Source organism: Panthera pardus, unplaced genomic scaffold (genome assembly GCF_024362965.1).
Source record: "Panthera pardus isolate Hobbes unplaced genomic scaffold, ASM2436296v1 HiC_scaffold_16, whole genome shotgun sequence".
Taxonomy (NCBI): Eukaryota; Metazoa; Chordata; class Mammalia; order Carnivora; family Felidae; genus Panthera; species Panthera pardus.
This window is the reverse complement of record NW_026526721.1, coordinates 121234960-121252317: the sequence shown is the minus strand read 5'-3', so window position 1 is coordinate 121252317 and position 17358 is coordinate 121234960. Positions and strand designations below refer to the sequence as shown.

Genomic DNA, 17358 nt, shown 5'->3' with positions numbered 1-17358 from the left:
TAAGCAAAGCCTGAAAACTGCCATACAGCTGAGTCAACGTTAGTCCAGGGAATGATCTCTGTTACATTCGTGATTCCAGCTCCCTCCATTTCTCTTCCCACTTTTTTCTAAGGCAGCATTTCTAAGAAAGTAGGATCATCTTCTCATGGGTTGTTTTAGCCTGCGTTCTGAGAGCAGTCTGAGGGGGAAAAAAAAAACCCAAAAAACCCTTAAGTATAGGTGTTTATGAGGGAACGTTGTCCTGAAGACAGGAGCGAAGGACAGGGAAGGTGACAAAGGGAAGAGGGAAAGCTGCAGTGGGGCTGTGGGCCGAGCTGCCACGGTCACCGGTGGCTCCAGCCCGCGCGACCTCCTGACAAACCTGAGACGCAGCTGAACCATTCACCCGGAGGAAGACCAGAGGGACGTTGACCCCTTGCTCCCATCCTTGGCTGTCTGCCCCCTGTTGCTGGGTCGGATGCGCAGGAGTACAGAGGGTTCACCTGGGCACCCTGGCGTCCGAGAAGCCTTGAGGCAGAAAACAAGAGCATAAGATGCTGTCAGGTCAAGGCCTGCATGGACTCAGTCGCCACAACAGTGGGCGTACAGAGACGTTAGGCCGAGAGAGGATGGGGAAGGCAGCAGGAGACGTGTTCGACGTGAGGAGGAGTCAGTGTTCACTAAGCGCCTCAGGGTCCCGGGCACTGTGCTGTGCTTTGCAAGCGAAGCCTTGTTTCTGTCTCATAGCAATCCTGTGGCCCTGAGATCATCCTTCTTGTCTCCCATTTTTAAGCTGGAGAAAGAAGCTGAGAGGAGAGGTCATCCTCCGAGGCCTCCCAGCAGGGAAGTGGCAGACCTGGGAGTCAAAGCAGCAGACTCCCGAGCCCTTGCTCATCATCACTCCACCTTCGCAGTAAACATTCCTCACGGGCCCCACGTGAGTGTGTGAGGGTTTACTAATACATGCTAAGTCCACACTCGATATTTCTCTCTGGTGCATGGACTGTACAAATCAAACCATGCCCCTCCTTGTTGAAACCCCTTGGTCCTCCCCTACCTTCTAGAGAAAATCCAAGTTCCCTAAGGTGACTCACAAGGCCAAAGGGGTTGTGCACAGACTGCCGTCTTTGACACGTTTCTTGCGTGCCTGGGAGAGAGAAAAAAGGCCAATGTCACCATGTGGGATGCCAGGTTTGTAGAATCTCTGAAGGGGACCGTCCTGTCCGGAGCCCCCCAGCCAATCTTCCTCAGGACCTAGCAACCTCCCAGTCTTTCACTTTCTTCTGCTTCCCCATTTGTGTCTGAAGTAGGATATCCCAGAAAAGGAAAGAGCTTTGGAACCACACAGGCTGAGTTCAAAACCAGTTCTGCATCGCTTCCTATTATAAGCTTTGAGACCACAGATTCCCCGTCTGTAAACTGGGGGTGATACCTCCTGTGAGAGTGTACATAAAGTGCTAGGCACAAGGACACCTCTATAATCACTATTGTCCCCAAGTTATTCTTTCTTTTAACTGCTCTGACACAGGAAACCAGCTGGAGCCGGGATATGCTCCTGCCCGTTAAGCCAGAAAGCCCATCTGGAGCCATAATATCATGCTCTAGGCATACAACTACCTGGGCTCCTGCACTTCCCTTTGGAGGTGAAAAGAACTCGAATCTTCCGAGTGCTGCCTTTGTGCCCAATGCCGTATTTGACACCTTACGTAAACATCTCAGCTATTCCCAAAGGGAAATTAAGCTCATAGCTCATCCTTTCCCCATGTTTCCTTCATTATCTATATCTAACCTCCCTCTTTGGCGTTAGAGTTACTGCCCATCGCAGAAGGAGCAGCTGATCAGAGTCCAGCAAAGGAATTGAGTCATCGGCTTTAGGTCAATTGGTCTAGCCCCTCCTTAGCCCCTAGAGAAGCAGCTGCTGAAGCAGCAGCCCGGGAAGTGGCACGCATCTCGACAGAAGACAGATCCTGCCCTCTGTGCTTCAGCTTTAGGGAGTTGCTACCCTCTGTGCCCTGGGAGAGACAGGTAAGATGCTCCTCCATTCTCCCTCCTCCCCCATGGCTGGTGTGCTTCTGGCAGTGGTGCCTAGGAGTGGCAAGTCCTTCTGGTCGTAGCTGGCTGGCTTCCTCCTAGCTTGGGAGTCAAGCATGTCTTGGGTAAGCACTTCCTAGGTGAGAAATCCTTTCTGGAGCCTTTCCGCAAGCTGGTCAGAAACTGAGCTGCCACAAGCCTGAGGTTTAGCTCTGGAGTGTGCAGGGCACGGTTGGGAAGGGGCGCCACACTGCCGTCTAGTGTCAACTCTGCCTGGCCCTTGTTCTATGGCGTTTCCTCTTTCCCAGCAAACTGAAGCTCCCTCTGGTGGCCTAGGAGTCACCTCTCCTCTCCACTTGCCTATACAGTAGCCCACACTTGTCCTTAAGGGATACATTCCAGGACCCCCAGTGGATGCCTAAAACCGCAGATACTGAACCCTATATATACGATGTTTTTTCCTGTACATACATGCACATAATAAAGTTTAATTTATAAATTAGCACGGTAAGACAATATTAATAATAAAATAGAAAAATTATAACAATATGCTGTAATAAAAGTTCTGTGAATGTGGTCTCTCTCTCTCCCTCCTTCCCTCAAAATATTGTACTGCACTCACCCTCCTTTCTATGATGATGTGAGATGATCAAATGATGAGATGAAGTGAGGTGCACAGTGATGTAGCATTAAGCTGCTACTGATCTGAGGATAACTCAGAAGGAAGATCATCTGCTTCTGGATCACATTTGACTGGGGGCTGAAACCATGGAAAGCAAAACCGCAAATAAGGAGGGGGGAGCGCTACCACATTGTCTTCAGGATGTAGCAAGTAGAAACACACTCTGTATCCAAATGGTTTCACCCCAGCTGCCCTTTGGTCCCACTGGTGACCCAGCTGTTCGGCATTCTCAAAAACTGGCTCCCTGATGAATGGACTGATCATTATATCGACCTTCGACCGATGAATCCTGACGGACTACTGTCCACCTAAAAAGTTAACGCTAAGTGACTGGCCAGTTGGCTGATTAAGTTTCTAAACCACAAATCACTTGACCTACTGGCTTTTTAACTGACCTTCTAACACTAAATAAGTAAATATCTGATAAGCTTGAACTGCCTGCCTGCTAACTCTTCCACTAACCAGCTGAATGACTGATGGCCCAGCAGAGGACCTGCAGACTGACAGCCTGGCTCCATAACTAAGGGTAACAGAAGGACGGAAAGAGAGACTGCCCCATCCTCATGGCCTGAGACTTGATGAGGCCCAATGCTTCATCCACTGGGGACTTGGAGCCCTACTCTATCTCCTTTAGCACCACTTCAAAACTACAGAAAGGGCAACCAGAAAACTGATCCTCTGATTTACTTCTAGTGAAGTTCTTAATTAGGGACCAAAAGATAGGTTCTGATTTTGTTTTCAAAATCGTGGTTACACAGCTATGCTTATCTGGGAAAAGTGTTCACAGCTTTCACTGGATTCTTAAAAGAGTCCAGCAGACACATTCAGAACTACTGCTCTGGAAAAGGCCTCAGCAAACATTCAGATAAGCAAACCCCTTACCTGAATTTAAACTCCATTTATCCCTCCCATTAAGCCAGTGATAGGAAGGTAACCAGGAAGAGCCAGAGTCATAATCGACATGGATGTAGTAGGAAGGATAAAGGCTGAGCTGTGTGTGAAGTTCCCAAAGAGAGGCCCAAAGAAATCAACATGTGTTCTTTTGGCCTGGAGGCCACACTTAGCCCAAGGTAACCTCAGCTCTGGGAGAGACTCTTTGAACTGAGATGGATACATTTATCAGGGCCATTGTCTGGAGCATGGAGTATGTGTAAGTGTATGATCATGAGTAGCTATATGGCTGTGTGTATTTACACAGCAGTGTGCTCACAAGGGTGGGTATGACAGAGCTGTATGGCTATGGGAATGAGTGTCCTTTGGGTCAAAGTATGCATCTAAATGGCTTTGTGAGTAGATTTACACGTGTGCTCACTCCAGGATCCCTCCAGTGTTTTTTGGAGTTAAGACAGATTAGGAGCAAGAATTTCTTTTTTTTTTTTTTTAATTTTTTTTAACGTTTATTTATTTTTGAGACAGAGAGAGACAGAGCGTGAACAGGGGAGGGGCAGAGAGAGAGGGAGACACAGAATCTGAAACAGGCTCCAGGTTCTGAGCTGTCAGCACAGAGCCTGACGCGGGGCTCGAACTCACAGACCATGAGATCATGCCCTGAGGCGAAGTCGGACGCTTAACCGACTGAGCCACCCAGGCGCCCCAGGAGCAAGAATTTCTTAAGGTGAGATCATCTGCAGACATGCCAGCAGCCCACATCAGAAATCTGAGAATCCTCAACTCCTTCCTCCCCCTGAGCCTTTATCACCCACTCAGTCCACACTGCCATTGTCACCATTGGTTATTATCACATCTCCCTAGACTACAGCTCGGTTTTCAATGTCCTCCCCTGGGGAACCTTCCCAACCACAACCACAGTGACCTTAATAAAATGAAATTAGGGTCGCAGTGCACCCCTGTCTGAAAGGGAGAACAGTTTTAAACTGTCAGGGGATGTCGCCATCTCATTAACTCGAAGGTCCTTTTAAGGTCGTTGCTCTGCTCGTTGGGGACTCTGAGCTCTCGAGGCCCCAGAATTTGTACGCATGGCCCCTCAGCCTGTTCCTAAGCCACACCCCCAAGGTTTTAGCTCCGAAGCTTCTTCCTCCAGGCCATGAGGCGCTGCCCCTACATCTGACAGCTCAGAGATATCACAAACCGCTGTAATTGCCTAAATGCAATTTGCAATTGTAACTGACAGAGGTCCCAAATCCGTTCTAACCCGGGACTCCTCCCCAAGATACAAAGAGCCAGAGCAGCACAGGCGTACACGACTCCCCCGTGGTGCGGAACCAGCAGCCGCAAAGTGAAAACGGAAATGTGCGTGCGCAAAGAGAACAGTAGGCACTACGACTCCCAGAATCCTCCTGACCAAGATTCCATTTCCCAGAAAGGCCCTCGGGGTCCCCACCCCGGAAATGCGCTCTTTTGCGAAAGCAAAACGTGGGACCAGCCTAGCAGTGGAGAAGGTTTCTGAATGGGTAGAACGGAGCGAAATTTGTAGAGTGTTTGCCTCCAGAGGTCGTTCGTGAGTCAGAGAAACCCGGACTTTGGAGGGAAAAGACCTGGCCACAGTCCTTCCGCGCTTCTCGGTGCGGTGTGCCGGTTCTTCTGCCGGCCCTTCTCAGCTTTTGCACTCTCTCCGCCTGCTCTGGCCTTGCCTGCCTGCGGAGGCTACAGACTCTCTGCCCACCCCCGGGCGTCTCTGAAGGTAGAGACCTATAGCGAGGCAGTCCTATGTACCCTTGTTCCCTGCATTGCCTGTCTTTCGCCGGGAATTCATACTGGATGGAATTCTTTTAACGACTTTTGAACATTTCTGCAGAATCTTGGTTGGTCAGTATTCCATTACATCTGCATAACGGCATTTTAAGGAATATGCAGTCCGGCTCAGCCTAGTTAAAAGGGACATCGAGGAGAAAATAATAGTGAAATATATAAAAGACTAATAATCCAAATATAAGTCAATAAGGAAAAGGTAACCCAATTGAAAAATGGACAAAGAATATGAACAGGCAATTCACAGAACAAGAAATAATTAACCAAAACAACACATGTTAAGATTTCCAACATTACTAGTAATCGAGAAAAATACAATATAAAACAGCAAGCTGTCTATTTTCACCAAAAAATGCTTTCAGATAGTTAAAAGAATAATAGGGTTGCTGATGATGTTTCTGACATCAAGCCTGTTCATCGAATTCGATGTTGATGTGAGCGTAAATCGGCACAGTGCTTTTAGTAGGCAATGGGCTATGTTTATCAGCCTTAAAACGCCTGCGTTCCCTTTGAGGTGGGGAGGGGCTGACGCAGAGCGGTCGGGGCTACGGGAATAGACGTAGTGGGAGGGACTGGAGGAATGGACGTTAAGGGGAGGGCATAAAGGACTGGAATGTAAAGGGCGGGGATCTGTAGGACCGGGAGTGATTAGAAAGGACTGGGGTTGGCGGAGAGGGAAAGGGACAAAGGCTTGGGGGAACCAAGAGGCACTTGAAAGGATAGGGGGAAGTGGGAACAAATGGCAGTGGGAGGATTAAGGGGGATTAGAAACAATGGAAGAAACTTGATGGGGACCGGCAGGGATTAGGAAGGTAAAATAGAAACACCTGGCTTTCAGTGAATTGACCTAGAGCCACTGGCATTACAAGACCTGCCATCATTGAGCAAGGCCGTTGTGGAAGAATGAGGTTTGTTAGCAAACAGGAAATACTGACTTTCAGAGTGCTACTAACTGTGCCTTGCAAGGTTCTTTTACTTCCTCTCCTCTCTGTTTTCACATTGTAGTTTGTTTCTAAACGCAACCTGAGATCTTTAAAAACTCCTTAATCTGAAACTTCTGATGGTGAATGGCTTGTATCTTTCCCATGTGATCCTCAGATGCAAAATAGGCATTTCAGCTGCTTCAAGTAGAAAGTTACTGTGTCACTTTTAAAACTCAGAAATGCCCCAAATCCTGGGAAGGCATCAACAATGGGTCTCTCTGTAATAGAATGCAAGAAGTAGGCATAAAGGGGTGTAAGTCCCAAGACTCTTCCACTTCTCTCTTGGTTTGAGGCAAGCGTTCTTTTAGCAAATAGAGGGCCCTGTGGTCCCTGGCTTCTTCTGTGGTTCATGCTGTTTTCCACACAGTGAACCACAGGGCAACCAGATAGCAAGAATTGGCAAAGGGACAGGGCTGTAAAGGGCTGAATTTGCAGCCCTAAAAATGCACATATTGAAGCCCTAACACCCAGTACTTTAGAATGTGACTGTATTTGCAGATAGGGCCTTTCAAGAGGTATTTATGTTAGAATGAGGCCGTTTTAGGTGGGCCCCAATCCAGTCTGACTGGTCTCCTTATAAGAATAATAAATTAGGACACAAAAAAGACACACTAGGGATTTGCACGCACAGAGAAAAGGCCATGTGAAGACATGGCAGAAGGCAGCCATCTGCAAACCAAGCAGAGAGGCCTCAGAGGACACCAGCCCTTGCTGACATCTTGATCTAACATCCTCCAGAACTGTGAGAGAATTAATTTCTGTTGATTAGACAACCTAGCCTATGTTGTGTTGTGTTATGCCATCCCTAGAAAACTATTAGGGGGCCTTCACAGGTCTGGGAAAATAAAAATTAATTCAAGTCCTCCAGTTAACTATTACTGGGAACTGTCTAGAAGTGCTTCCTTTGAGCATGGAAGAAGCCCCTTGCTGCACTCCCGTACACATATTTATTTTTTGTTCAGGAAATGTGGAGTCTGCTATTACAGGGCCTGAAAAGTTCCCAGGGGTGTTGCGGGGTCATCGAGTGCAAGGATCAAGAAAGAATTCTTGAAATGTTATGTGGTGCAACTTAGTTTATTTAAGCAGCACATAGGCAGGACCCATGGGCAGAAAGGACTGCGTTTTTTTGCTGTATGAACCTGGTAGTTATATACTTAGTGCTCAAGGGGGAGGGGACGTGCAGGGAGTGTTAGATCATAAATGTTTGCTTTGAATTTCTACTCCTAAAACCGCTTTTGTAACATTTCTCCAGTGCTTATCATTCGGTTTGGTATTAACTATGAGTGAGATGTATAGACTGTCATGAGGCCCTTTAAGAACGTAGCAGCCAGCATGTTGGCTCCTTACTGGAACTGTGCAGGCTGTAGATCAGCCAAAGGTGAACATTTCTCTGCTTCTGTCCCTCATCATTTCCCCCCTGGCCAATTTTCGGTCCTTAAATCTTGAAGGTTGTTGAAGGGTGCAGGCCTCATCTTCTGTGACTTCTTCAGGCTGACAGGGGTCATAGAGATGTCCCAACCTATGGACCAAAATTAGTCACTCTCTGTCCCTGCAAGTAACTATTATGGAAGGCTGTTGCTGTAGAGTCCAGAGTGGACATCAGGATGAATTTGTTTCAAGTAGTAAGGATCATATGTTGGCTGGGTGAAGGAGTCAGGAACTACTTGCAGGTATCTCAAGAATAGAGAACCAAGCAAACGAGACAACACATTATTATTATTATTATTATTATTATGAAAATAAGAAGAGCAATGAGAAGACCCTTTAGTGTGGATCACAGTCCACCTCCTGACCAGGAATGTAACCAGTCATTAAGTGACAATGTAGGATCTTTAAGAGCACCAATTTGATTATTCATATCAGTAAGTAATCTTCTTATATTTTTGTCATAATCCTGAATGTAGATGCAACATTCCACTTTATTTATTTTTTTTAATGTTTATTTTTGAGAGAGAGACAGAGCGCAAGCAGGGGAGGGGCAGAGAGAGAGGGAGACACAGAATCCGAAGCAGGCTCCAAGCTCCGAGCTGTCAGCACCGAGCCCAAGCCCGACGTGGGGCTCAAACTCACAAACCGTGAGACCATGACCTGAGCTGACTCAGACGCTCAACTGACTGAGCCACCCAGGCGCCCCGCAACATTCCACTTTAATAACGGCACATGTTCCTCCTTGTGCTGCTGAGACATCTAATGCCATTCTATTTTGTAGAACTGCTTTATACATGAGTTATTTCAGAGTTTAATAATGCAATGTTATTTTAAGGGTCATTTAAGGCCTTAATTGTGTTTGTCAAGGGCCTCCATGTGCCATATGACATTTTCTAAACCTACTGATAGAAGAAAAATAGATGTCAGATGATCATACCAATGGAACACAGATCCTGTCCATTGTTGTTTTAGATATGGAAGATTAGCTGGAATTGTGATAGTCTTAGTGCTGTGGCCATGCATCTAGCCATAATCTATAGTACATCTTCCATTCCAGCCTGGTGGAAGCCATGGCTGCATATTTGGCCCATATAACCGTTGTGTTCCATTAGGTGTTAGCCATCTGATGCCCGGTCACTTTGTCCAGTCAGTAGCAAACCAATCAATTGCCTATAAAGTGACAGTATGGTCACAGGCTTCTGGGGGAGCCATCCCATTTGGTGAGTATATTGAGCCATGAATCAAGGGTATGGTGTTTTCTGTTCCCAGCATAGGTCTTCTGGCTTAGTTGTCCTGTTGTGGTAATAAGCCACATAGATTCATCCCATATTTGATATCGTCCTTCCTGGATGATATCGATAGGAAGGACTGTGTAATTGGGGAATTTGTTGTTATGAGCCTACCTGTAGGTTGGCATATTCAGTTAAAATTTTAATAGATTTGAGGGTAAGAGAAAGGCATCTTATCGCCTAGAGAGTCACATGTAACATCTATCATAGGCCAGCAAGAAACATTCTTTCTAGTAATAGAAATATCCCTCTATGTGCTAGTGTGGAGGTGATGTATCATATCAGCTATGTATTGATGTAAATAATGCCAATCTGTATCTTGTAAAGTAGAAACCCACCAAGGAAGGCCTGAAGTGCTTGATACGGGCAGTGAGCTACAAATCCAGCATGAATACTGGTTTTGTAGCTCCATGTAATGTTATACCGACTATAAAAAAGAGTTACCACTTAGGTATGGTGTGTAGATGGCAGGTAAAAGAAAAGAGACCTTCATGTTTTCTTATCTCGTTGTTGAAAAGGAATTTGAGATCTGCTGGTTCACAGGAATATGAGGGCACATCAACCAGTTCATTGTCATTCTCTGTTGAAGGGGTATAAGTTTAATTCAAGAAATAAGAGTCTATGTTGAGTGACCTTCTAGTTTTACCGCAGTGGAGTGCTTAAAATGACCCTGTAAGGTCATTTCCATTTAGGAATTTGTTCTCCTGAGTTGTTTGCCTGCCAGTCTATTTTAAATAGACTAGTTCTCTGGGGTTTACTTGTAAAGAATTTTGAATTTCCTTAGGGTCCGGTTTTGGCAGTACTTTATTAGCATGTTTGTTAAGAGTTTTATGGACTAATCTAGTGTCTAATGAGCAGTGTAACATTACTTTAGTCTGGGACTGAGGATAAGTCAATGGTAAGGGTCAACCATATATTAATTCAAAAGGGCTTAACTCTAATCTTTCCTGTGGGGTAGTTCTTATTCCTAAGAGACCTATTTGTAAAAGAGTTACCCAGTTTTCTTGTGTTTCTATCCTCATCTTAGTAAGGTATCTTTTAAAATTATGGTTGGCCTTTTCAACTGTGCCTGGTGATTGAGGATGTCAGGCTATATGTAAAAAATATTTAATTTTATGGGTTTGGGCTACCTGTTGAGTTATTTGGGCTGTAAAGGATGGGGCATTGTCACCTTGAAGAGATCAAGGGAGCCCAAACTGGGGACCGATTTCCCTTAATAAAGTCTTTGTTACTTCAGTAGCCTTTTCTGTCTCACATGGGAAGACCTCCATCCATCCAGTAAAGGTGTTTATATAGACTAATGAATATTTATATCCCTTATAAGGTGGCAACTGTAAAATCAATTTGCTAGTCTTCCCCAGGGTATTTTCCACATCTTTGGGCAAGTGTTAAAAAACGAAGGTGGTCATAGTGCACCTTCAAGGTTAACCTGGGCACACACTGCACAAGACTTACATGCATTTTATAAAATGGCTCTTAATCCTATTCCATCAAATAAGGGTTTGGTGAAATTCCATAAAGCTTCTCTTCCCATATGAGTAGACTAGTGCAATCTTGTTGCTAATTTGCATTGTTTTTCCTTAGGGACAAAGATTTTTCCTTTATCACTTATTATACCATCCCTCAGCAGTTTTAGTAGATTTTCCCCCAAGTGCTCTGTTGTTCCCTTCCATAGTATAAGTGGAAACCACAGAGCTTAAGAGATTAGAGACTGGTCTAAGACTCAGAACTAGTTTAGTTCAAGCTGTCACTTGGGCTGCCAAATTGTCTAAATTATTTCCTTTAGATTCTAAATTTGTTCCCTTTGGATGTCCTCTAAGATGCTTTACAGCAGCTTCTTTAGGGAGGTGAACTGCCTCTAACAGAGTTACAAATTTAAGTCCATATTTAATAGGGGAATTATGACTAGTTGATAATCCCTTTTACTTCCAGATGGCACCATATGCATGAAGTGCAAGGAAGGCATACACACACACACACACACACACACACACACACACACACACACACTCTTAGACCTTTTTAAAAAATGTTTGTTTATTTATTTGTTGAGAGTGTGTACATGAGTAGGGGAGGGGCAGAGAGAGAGAGAGGGAGAGACAGAATCCCAAGCAGGCTCTGTGCTGACAGCAGCGAGCACCAGGTGGGGCTCCAACTCACATGAACTGTGAGATTCTGACCTGAGCCGAAACCAAGAGTCAGACGCTTAACCAACTGAGCCACCCAAGCGCCCCAACTCTTAGGCCTTTAGCTAACTGAAGAGTTTGCATGAGAACTATCAGTTCTGCCTTTTGAGCTGAAGCATTGGTTGGTAACGGGTTGGCTTCAGTAGCTTTCATGAAACTAACAATTACATACCCAGCTTTACTTTGTCCTTCTTACGTAAAACTCCTGTCGTCTATAAACCAACTATCTGTGGCTTGATCTTCTAGATCCAGACGTGGCTGGAATAGACTAATTCTATTGCCTCTTTGCATTCATGTTCAGGCAGAGTAGTAGCATGGCCTCGTCCAGGCATGAGGAATGCTGGATTTAGGGTTTGACAGGTTTGAGAACAGTACTGGGGGAATCTAAAGTATAGTTTGATCTTTAGTCATCACCGTGTCATTCACTGATGTCCTTTAGTTTCTAAAGGACAGTGATAAGAAGTCATCACTGTCAATGGCCTTCCCATTGAAAGTTTAGATGCTTCTACTAGCAATGCAGTGGCTGCTACTGCTCAGAGACATGCTGGCCATCCTTGGGCTGTACTTTCAGTGGCTTGAAAAAACATCCTATAGGTCTCAATTCATGCCCATAGTTTTTGTGTTAGTACTCCTAGGGCGTGGCCCTGTTTTTCAACAATGAATAGGGTAAATGGGTTTTTCTAAGTTTGGTAGAGCCAGGGCCTGGCCGAAGATAGTTTAGTTTTTAGTTGTTGAAAGGCCCCCTGTTGTTCTTTGTCCCGTTTTAAAGGCTCTTATTTGGCCCCCTAGTGGCCTTATATTGAGATTTAGCAAAGACTCCAAACCCTGGAATCCATAGGTGGCAAAATCCAGCCATTCCTAAAAAGGTTTGGAGTCATTTTTTCTTGTGGCAGGAGGTCCCAATTCTATTATAGCTCTTTTTCTCTCAATTGACAGGAAATGATCTCCAGGAGTTAATTCATATCCTAAGTATTGTACTTTCTGTTTAGAAATTTAGAAATTAGAAATTAGAATTAGAAATTAGAATTTCAGCCTTTTAGGTGATACTCAGTATCCTCTCTCTCCAAGAAAGTTTAGTACACAATAGAATTATAGCCCAAGGCCCCTTTTGTGGGGCTGCATATTAAAATTTCATCAACATATTGTGATATTGTTCCTTGAGGCAATGTAAGATATCTAAGTACTCTACTGAGTGCCTTGCCAAACAAATGGGGACTATCTCTAAATCCCCATGGAAGGACTGTCCATGTAAGCTGCCATGCTTGTTCTCCTAAAGGAGTCCATTCAAAGGCAAATAGAGTCTGGGCCTCTTCTCTTAAGGGGATACAAAAGAAGGCATCCTTTAAATCAAGCACTGTAAACCATTCTGTATTGCCCAGAATTTGAGTCAATAATAGTATAAAGGTTTGGTACTATAGGGTGAATAGGGACTCTACCGCTTAGTTTATTGCTTTGAGGTTTTGTACCATTCTGTACTCACCATTAAGCTTCTTAACAGGCAAAATGGGAGTATTAAAAGGGGATAAACAAGGTTTAAGAATTCCATATTTAAGAAATTTACCTGTAAGTGGTTGGAGTCTAGCTCTGGCTTCTCTCTTAAGAGGATATTGTTTTTTGTGTGGAATAATAGCAAGATCCTTTAGACCTACTTTGATGTCATGAACCCATATTGCCTTCCCTGGGATGTCACAATTCCATGCTCGTGGGTCTACTTGTTCCCAAACATTAGGGGGAATTCCAGGATGAATGCCTGGTTTTTCTTCAGCCCTCAGGGAAAAGAGACCATCCTCCTACCCAGTTAGTTTGAACTAGCTTCCCAACTTAATTAAACATGAAGTCCCTTCCCAGTAGGGAAGTGAGACAGGAAGGGAGAACCGGAAAAGAGTGGGTGATTAATGGTCTTCATATTTACAGGTTAAAGGAAAAGTTACTTAGCATGATTTAGGTTCTGCTTCTATTCCGGTAATTTTATGTTTAGAAAGACAGGTCAGGCAAGAGTGCTGAACAAGGGCAGAGTAAGTGGCTCCCGTATCAATAAGAAAATCAGTGAACTTACCTCCCACGTCCGGGGTAATCCAGGGCTTAGCCACCTTGATGTTCAGGGAAGCCAGACCAGCTTCAGCCCCATAATGCCATCTGTTCGGGTTGTTGCTCTCAGGCTGGGAAATGAGTTCCTGTCTTCCCCTCTCTCTGGAGATAAGGACAGTCCCTTTTCCAGTGTCCCTCTGCTTTGCAAGTGGGATTGGCCCCTGCAGAGAGCATTTATTCAGACATTCTTTACTCCAGTGTCCAGTTTGGCCACACCTATAGTATGAGGTCTTACCTGAACTTCTGTCTGAGACCAGTTTCTTCTGCTGCCCTGGTTAGCCTGGCATTGTTGGGGATACACAATAATGGCAGCCAATATTTGAACCTTCATTCTACTCTGTTATTTTAGCCCTGTGGTCCTTCTCCTGTTTTAAAGCCATATCTCTGTTTTTAAAGACTCCAGTGGCCGCTTCCAGCAGCCACTGGGTTGGAGTTTGAGGGCCTAGGGCCATCTTTGCCAGTTTACAGTGTATGGTGCCGACTGGCTCATAAAATGCTTATTTAGGATAGCCATCCCTTCTGGTGTGTTTGGGTCTAAATCTGTATTTATAAGTTGCTTCTATTAAACACCCCTGAAATAAGGCTGGATTTTCAGCATTTGCCTTGGTCACTTCCTTAATTTTATCAGAATTGACAGGTGTAGAAAATCCTCTTTACACTCCCTCCAATAAATAGGTGACCGTATAGTCTCGTCTTTCCCTGCCAGGTCTGTCCTCTTAGTAGTTCCAGTAAGACTCAGCATTAGGAACAACCTCTCCTCCTGCTGGATAATGGTTTCTACCCCTAGTTGCCAACTCATCTGCAAATTCCTTTTTTTTTTTTTTTATGTTTATTTATTTTTGAGAGAGAGAGCATGAGTGGGGGAGCAGCAGAGTTAGAGAGGAACAGAGGATCAGGAAGCAGGCTCTGTACTGACAGCAGAGAACCCAACGTGGGGCTCAAACTCAGGAACTGTAAGATCATGACCTGAGCAGAAGTTGGATGCTTAACCAACTGAGCCACCCATGTGCCCCTCATCTACAAATTCTTGTGCCCCAGTTCAAGTCCAGGCCTTTACTTCTGGGGTACAGCAATGTGTTAGAATAATATAGATATCCTTCCAGGTTAAATCAAACGTTAGAGACACCTGGTGAAAGCCATCTATAAACTTGGATGGATCCTCTGAGTATCATCCTAGCTTTGGTTTTATTTGAGCTAGATTTGACATGGAAAATGGAACATGTACCTTAATTGTGCTCATTTCCTCATTTGCTACTTTCTGAAGTGGATACAATCCTTCCTTAGTCTGAGTGTTTGGTAAGTATGATGTTCTGTTTCTAGTTTATGTCCCACTGAACTAGGAGTAGAAGGCTCCAAAGGTTTATGTGGAGTGGGAATTACTAGGGGACTGGGGCTTGCTTACAGTCTCATTTTCACTTTTTCTTCTGCTCATTGATTTTCTTGTTTGTCTGACTGAGTTGGTTTCTTTGATTATGGTGGTCTTTTTAAACAATCATTGTCTGAAATATCTAAAGGTGGGGAGCCTGGAATCTTGCCAGACACATCCTACAAGTCTCTCTTAGATTAAGATCCTGACTCAGTGCCACAAAGACCTGGATGTAGGGTATTTTGGTTCATTTTCCCTGTTGCCTGCATAAAAAGGCAAATTGATAAATAGTATTGAAGCTTAAGGACCTGTTAATGGGCCATTTTTCATCATCATCCAAAGAATACTAAAGCCAGGCATTTTTGTAGAAAAAAGATGAAGCACTTCTTCTTTAAATCCTGTTGTCCAAATTGACTCCAGTGTGCTATGAGATGGCCCAAAGGGGAATCCCATGGGACTGAGGAAGTTGATTCCATAGTTAATCCCTATAAAACGAGGAGACCATATAACTAAAACCATTGCCAAAATCCCCCTCAACTTCCAAATGGCATCCCACCAGGAATATTGCTGAAGGTATCTGGGGTTCAGAGTGCTGAGAGGCGTCCCTCATTCCTAACCCTCTGACACCTTTGTACTACCTGAGAAGCGATGTCAACCTCCCTTTGCTTTCCAATTGCATTCTGGACTACAGTGGGTGCTGGTGAATGGACTGAGATGCTACAGACACTGGGTCTGTCTCCATTTTGAAGAAGTCAATATATTTGGCGATCAATAATATTGACCTTTGTAAGCGTCTAGGTCTAGTATTAATGGATGGGGTTTTCATGTTGTATTAAGCATCATATATCTAAGCTGGAAGTGTATTCAATCTGAGAGCAGGACCGAGAATGTCAAATAGCCCTTGAGTAAGGACAAATGAGAGACATGAAAAAAATAAAAGCATGGAGTTCCTATCGAATCCAGGCAACTTACTCAGGATCTCTGTTTACAGTCCAGCTCCCCATTGGGTAGTTCTGACTGGTCCCTTTTGAGAAGTACATGGTCAGACATATCTTGGATTTTATGTTAATCGAGGGATCACACTGGGTTATATAGGTAGAAACCTTATGTGGGAGTTTTGAGATTGGTGGCCATCCTAAACCTGACGATAATATATGCATCAAAATAACAGGAAAAATAAAGAGAGTCTGATTTCTTTTTAAAAAAAATTTTTTTTAATGTTTATTTATTTTTGAGACAGAGAGAGACACAGCATGAACGGGGGAGGGTCAGAGAGAAAGGGAGACACAGAATCTGAAACAGGCTCCAGGCTCTGAGCAGTCAGCACAGAGCCCGACGTGGGGCTCGAACTCATGGACTGCAAGATCATGACCTGAGCCGAAGTCGGACGCTCAACCGACTGAGCCACCCAGGTGCCCCAAGGAGAGTCTGATTTCTGAGCCCAAAACCATTACAGCCAAAGTAATAATGTCTAGCTGGGTGGCAGGAGTCCATCCCTTTCCATAGTGTGGCCACGGGCAAGAGGTTTTCTCCTGAGCACTCAGGCAAGACTCATTCCCAAGGGTCATACTATTCAGGACATTTCCAGAAAAGAACAAGTAAGAAGTAGAGGCTGGAGAAGTAAAAGAGACTTACCAAGTTGCACAGAAGCTCTAGTATTCATTCCATAATCCCTGCACAGGCCACCAAAAATGTTATGGGGTTGTTGAGTGCAATGGTCAAGGTAGAATTCTTGAGACATTGTATGGTGCAACTTAGTAAACTTATTTAAGGAGGACAGGGGAAGGACCCATGGGCAGCTGGTGGTTATATGCTTAGTGCTCAAGGGGGAGGAGATGTGCAGGGAGTATTAGATCATAAATGTTTTATTTGAATTTCTACTAATAAAGCTACTTTTGTAGGACTTCTCTGGTGCTTATCAGTCAGTTGGGTATTAACTATCAGTGAAATATACAGGCAATCATGAGACCCTTTAAGAATGTAGCAACTAGCACATATTTGATCCTTATTGGAACTACGCAGTCTACAGGTAGACTTCTGAGCTAAATGCACACATTTTTCTGCTTCTGTCCCTCATCAGGTGGAGCCAGTTACCAATCATAAATTGGTAAGGAAAAGTAGGGATGTCTGGCCAGTCTGGCTGTATCTCTCAGCATGTCTTCTAACTGCTCAAAGATTTAGTCCTTGGCTTTGTAGATTCAAAAACTTTTTCAGTTCAGGTCCAAGTAAATTATTTCCACACTGGCTCTAAAAATCAACTGAAATTTTAGCTTAATAACGAGAGCTATAGGGGCGCCTGGGTGGCTCGTGGTCCATGAGTTCAAGCCCCGCATCGGGCTCTGTGTTGACAGCTCAGAGCCTGGAGCCTGTTTCAGATTCTGTGTCTCCCTCTCTCTCTCTGACCCTCCCCCATCCATGCTCTCTCTCTGTCTCAAAAATCAATAAACATTAAAAAAAAATTTTTTTTAAATAATGAGAGCTATATTTTTCAAAAAAAAAAAAAAAAAAAAAAACAACCCAGAAATATTCATGGTAGATTAGTCCTAAATAATCTTTTCCCATGAAGAAAAGCTAAATGGGGGGATGGAGGGAGGAGAAGAGCTAAGTGGAGACAAAA

General features: G+C 44.4%; 1 protein-coding gene across 8 annotated transcripts in view; it reads left to right on the top strand.

The window, feature by feature from the left end:
- The first annotated feature begins 5019 nt into the window (after window positions 1–5019).
- Window positions 5020–17358, top strand: part of ZBTB38 (zinc finger and BTB domain containing 38) — a 173235-nt gene continuing 160896 nt past the window's right edge. For 2 of the 8 annotated variants that reach the window (XM_019438176.2, XM_019438168.2), the window contains exon 1: window positions 5083–5458. The gene's annotated coding sequence lies outside the window, so the exon portion shown is untranslated. Of the gene's footprint in view, window positions 5459–17358 lie in introns of all 8 variants that reach the window. The other 6 variants (XM_019438116.2, XM_019438121.2, XR_002076891.2 and 3 more) reach the window with 5 other exon arrangements.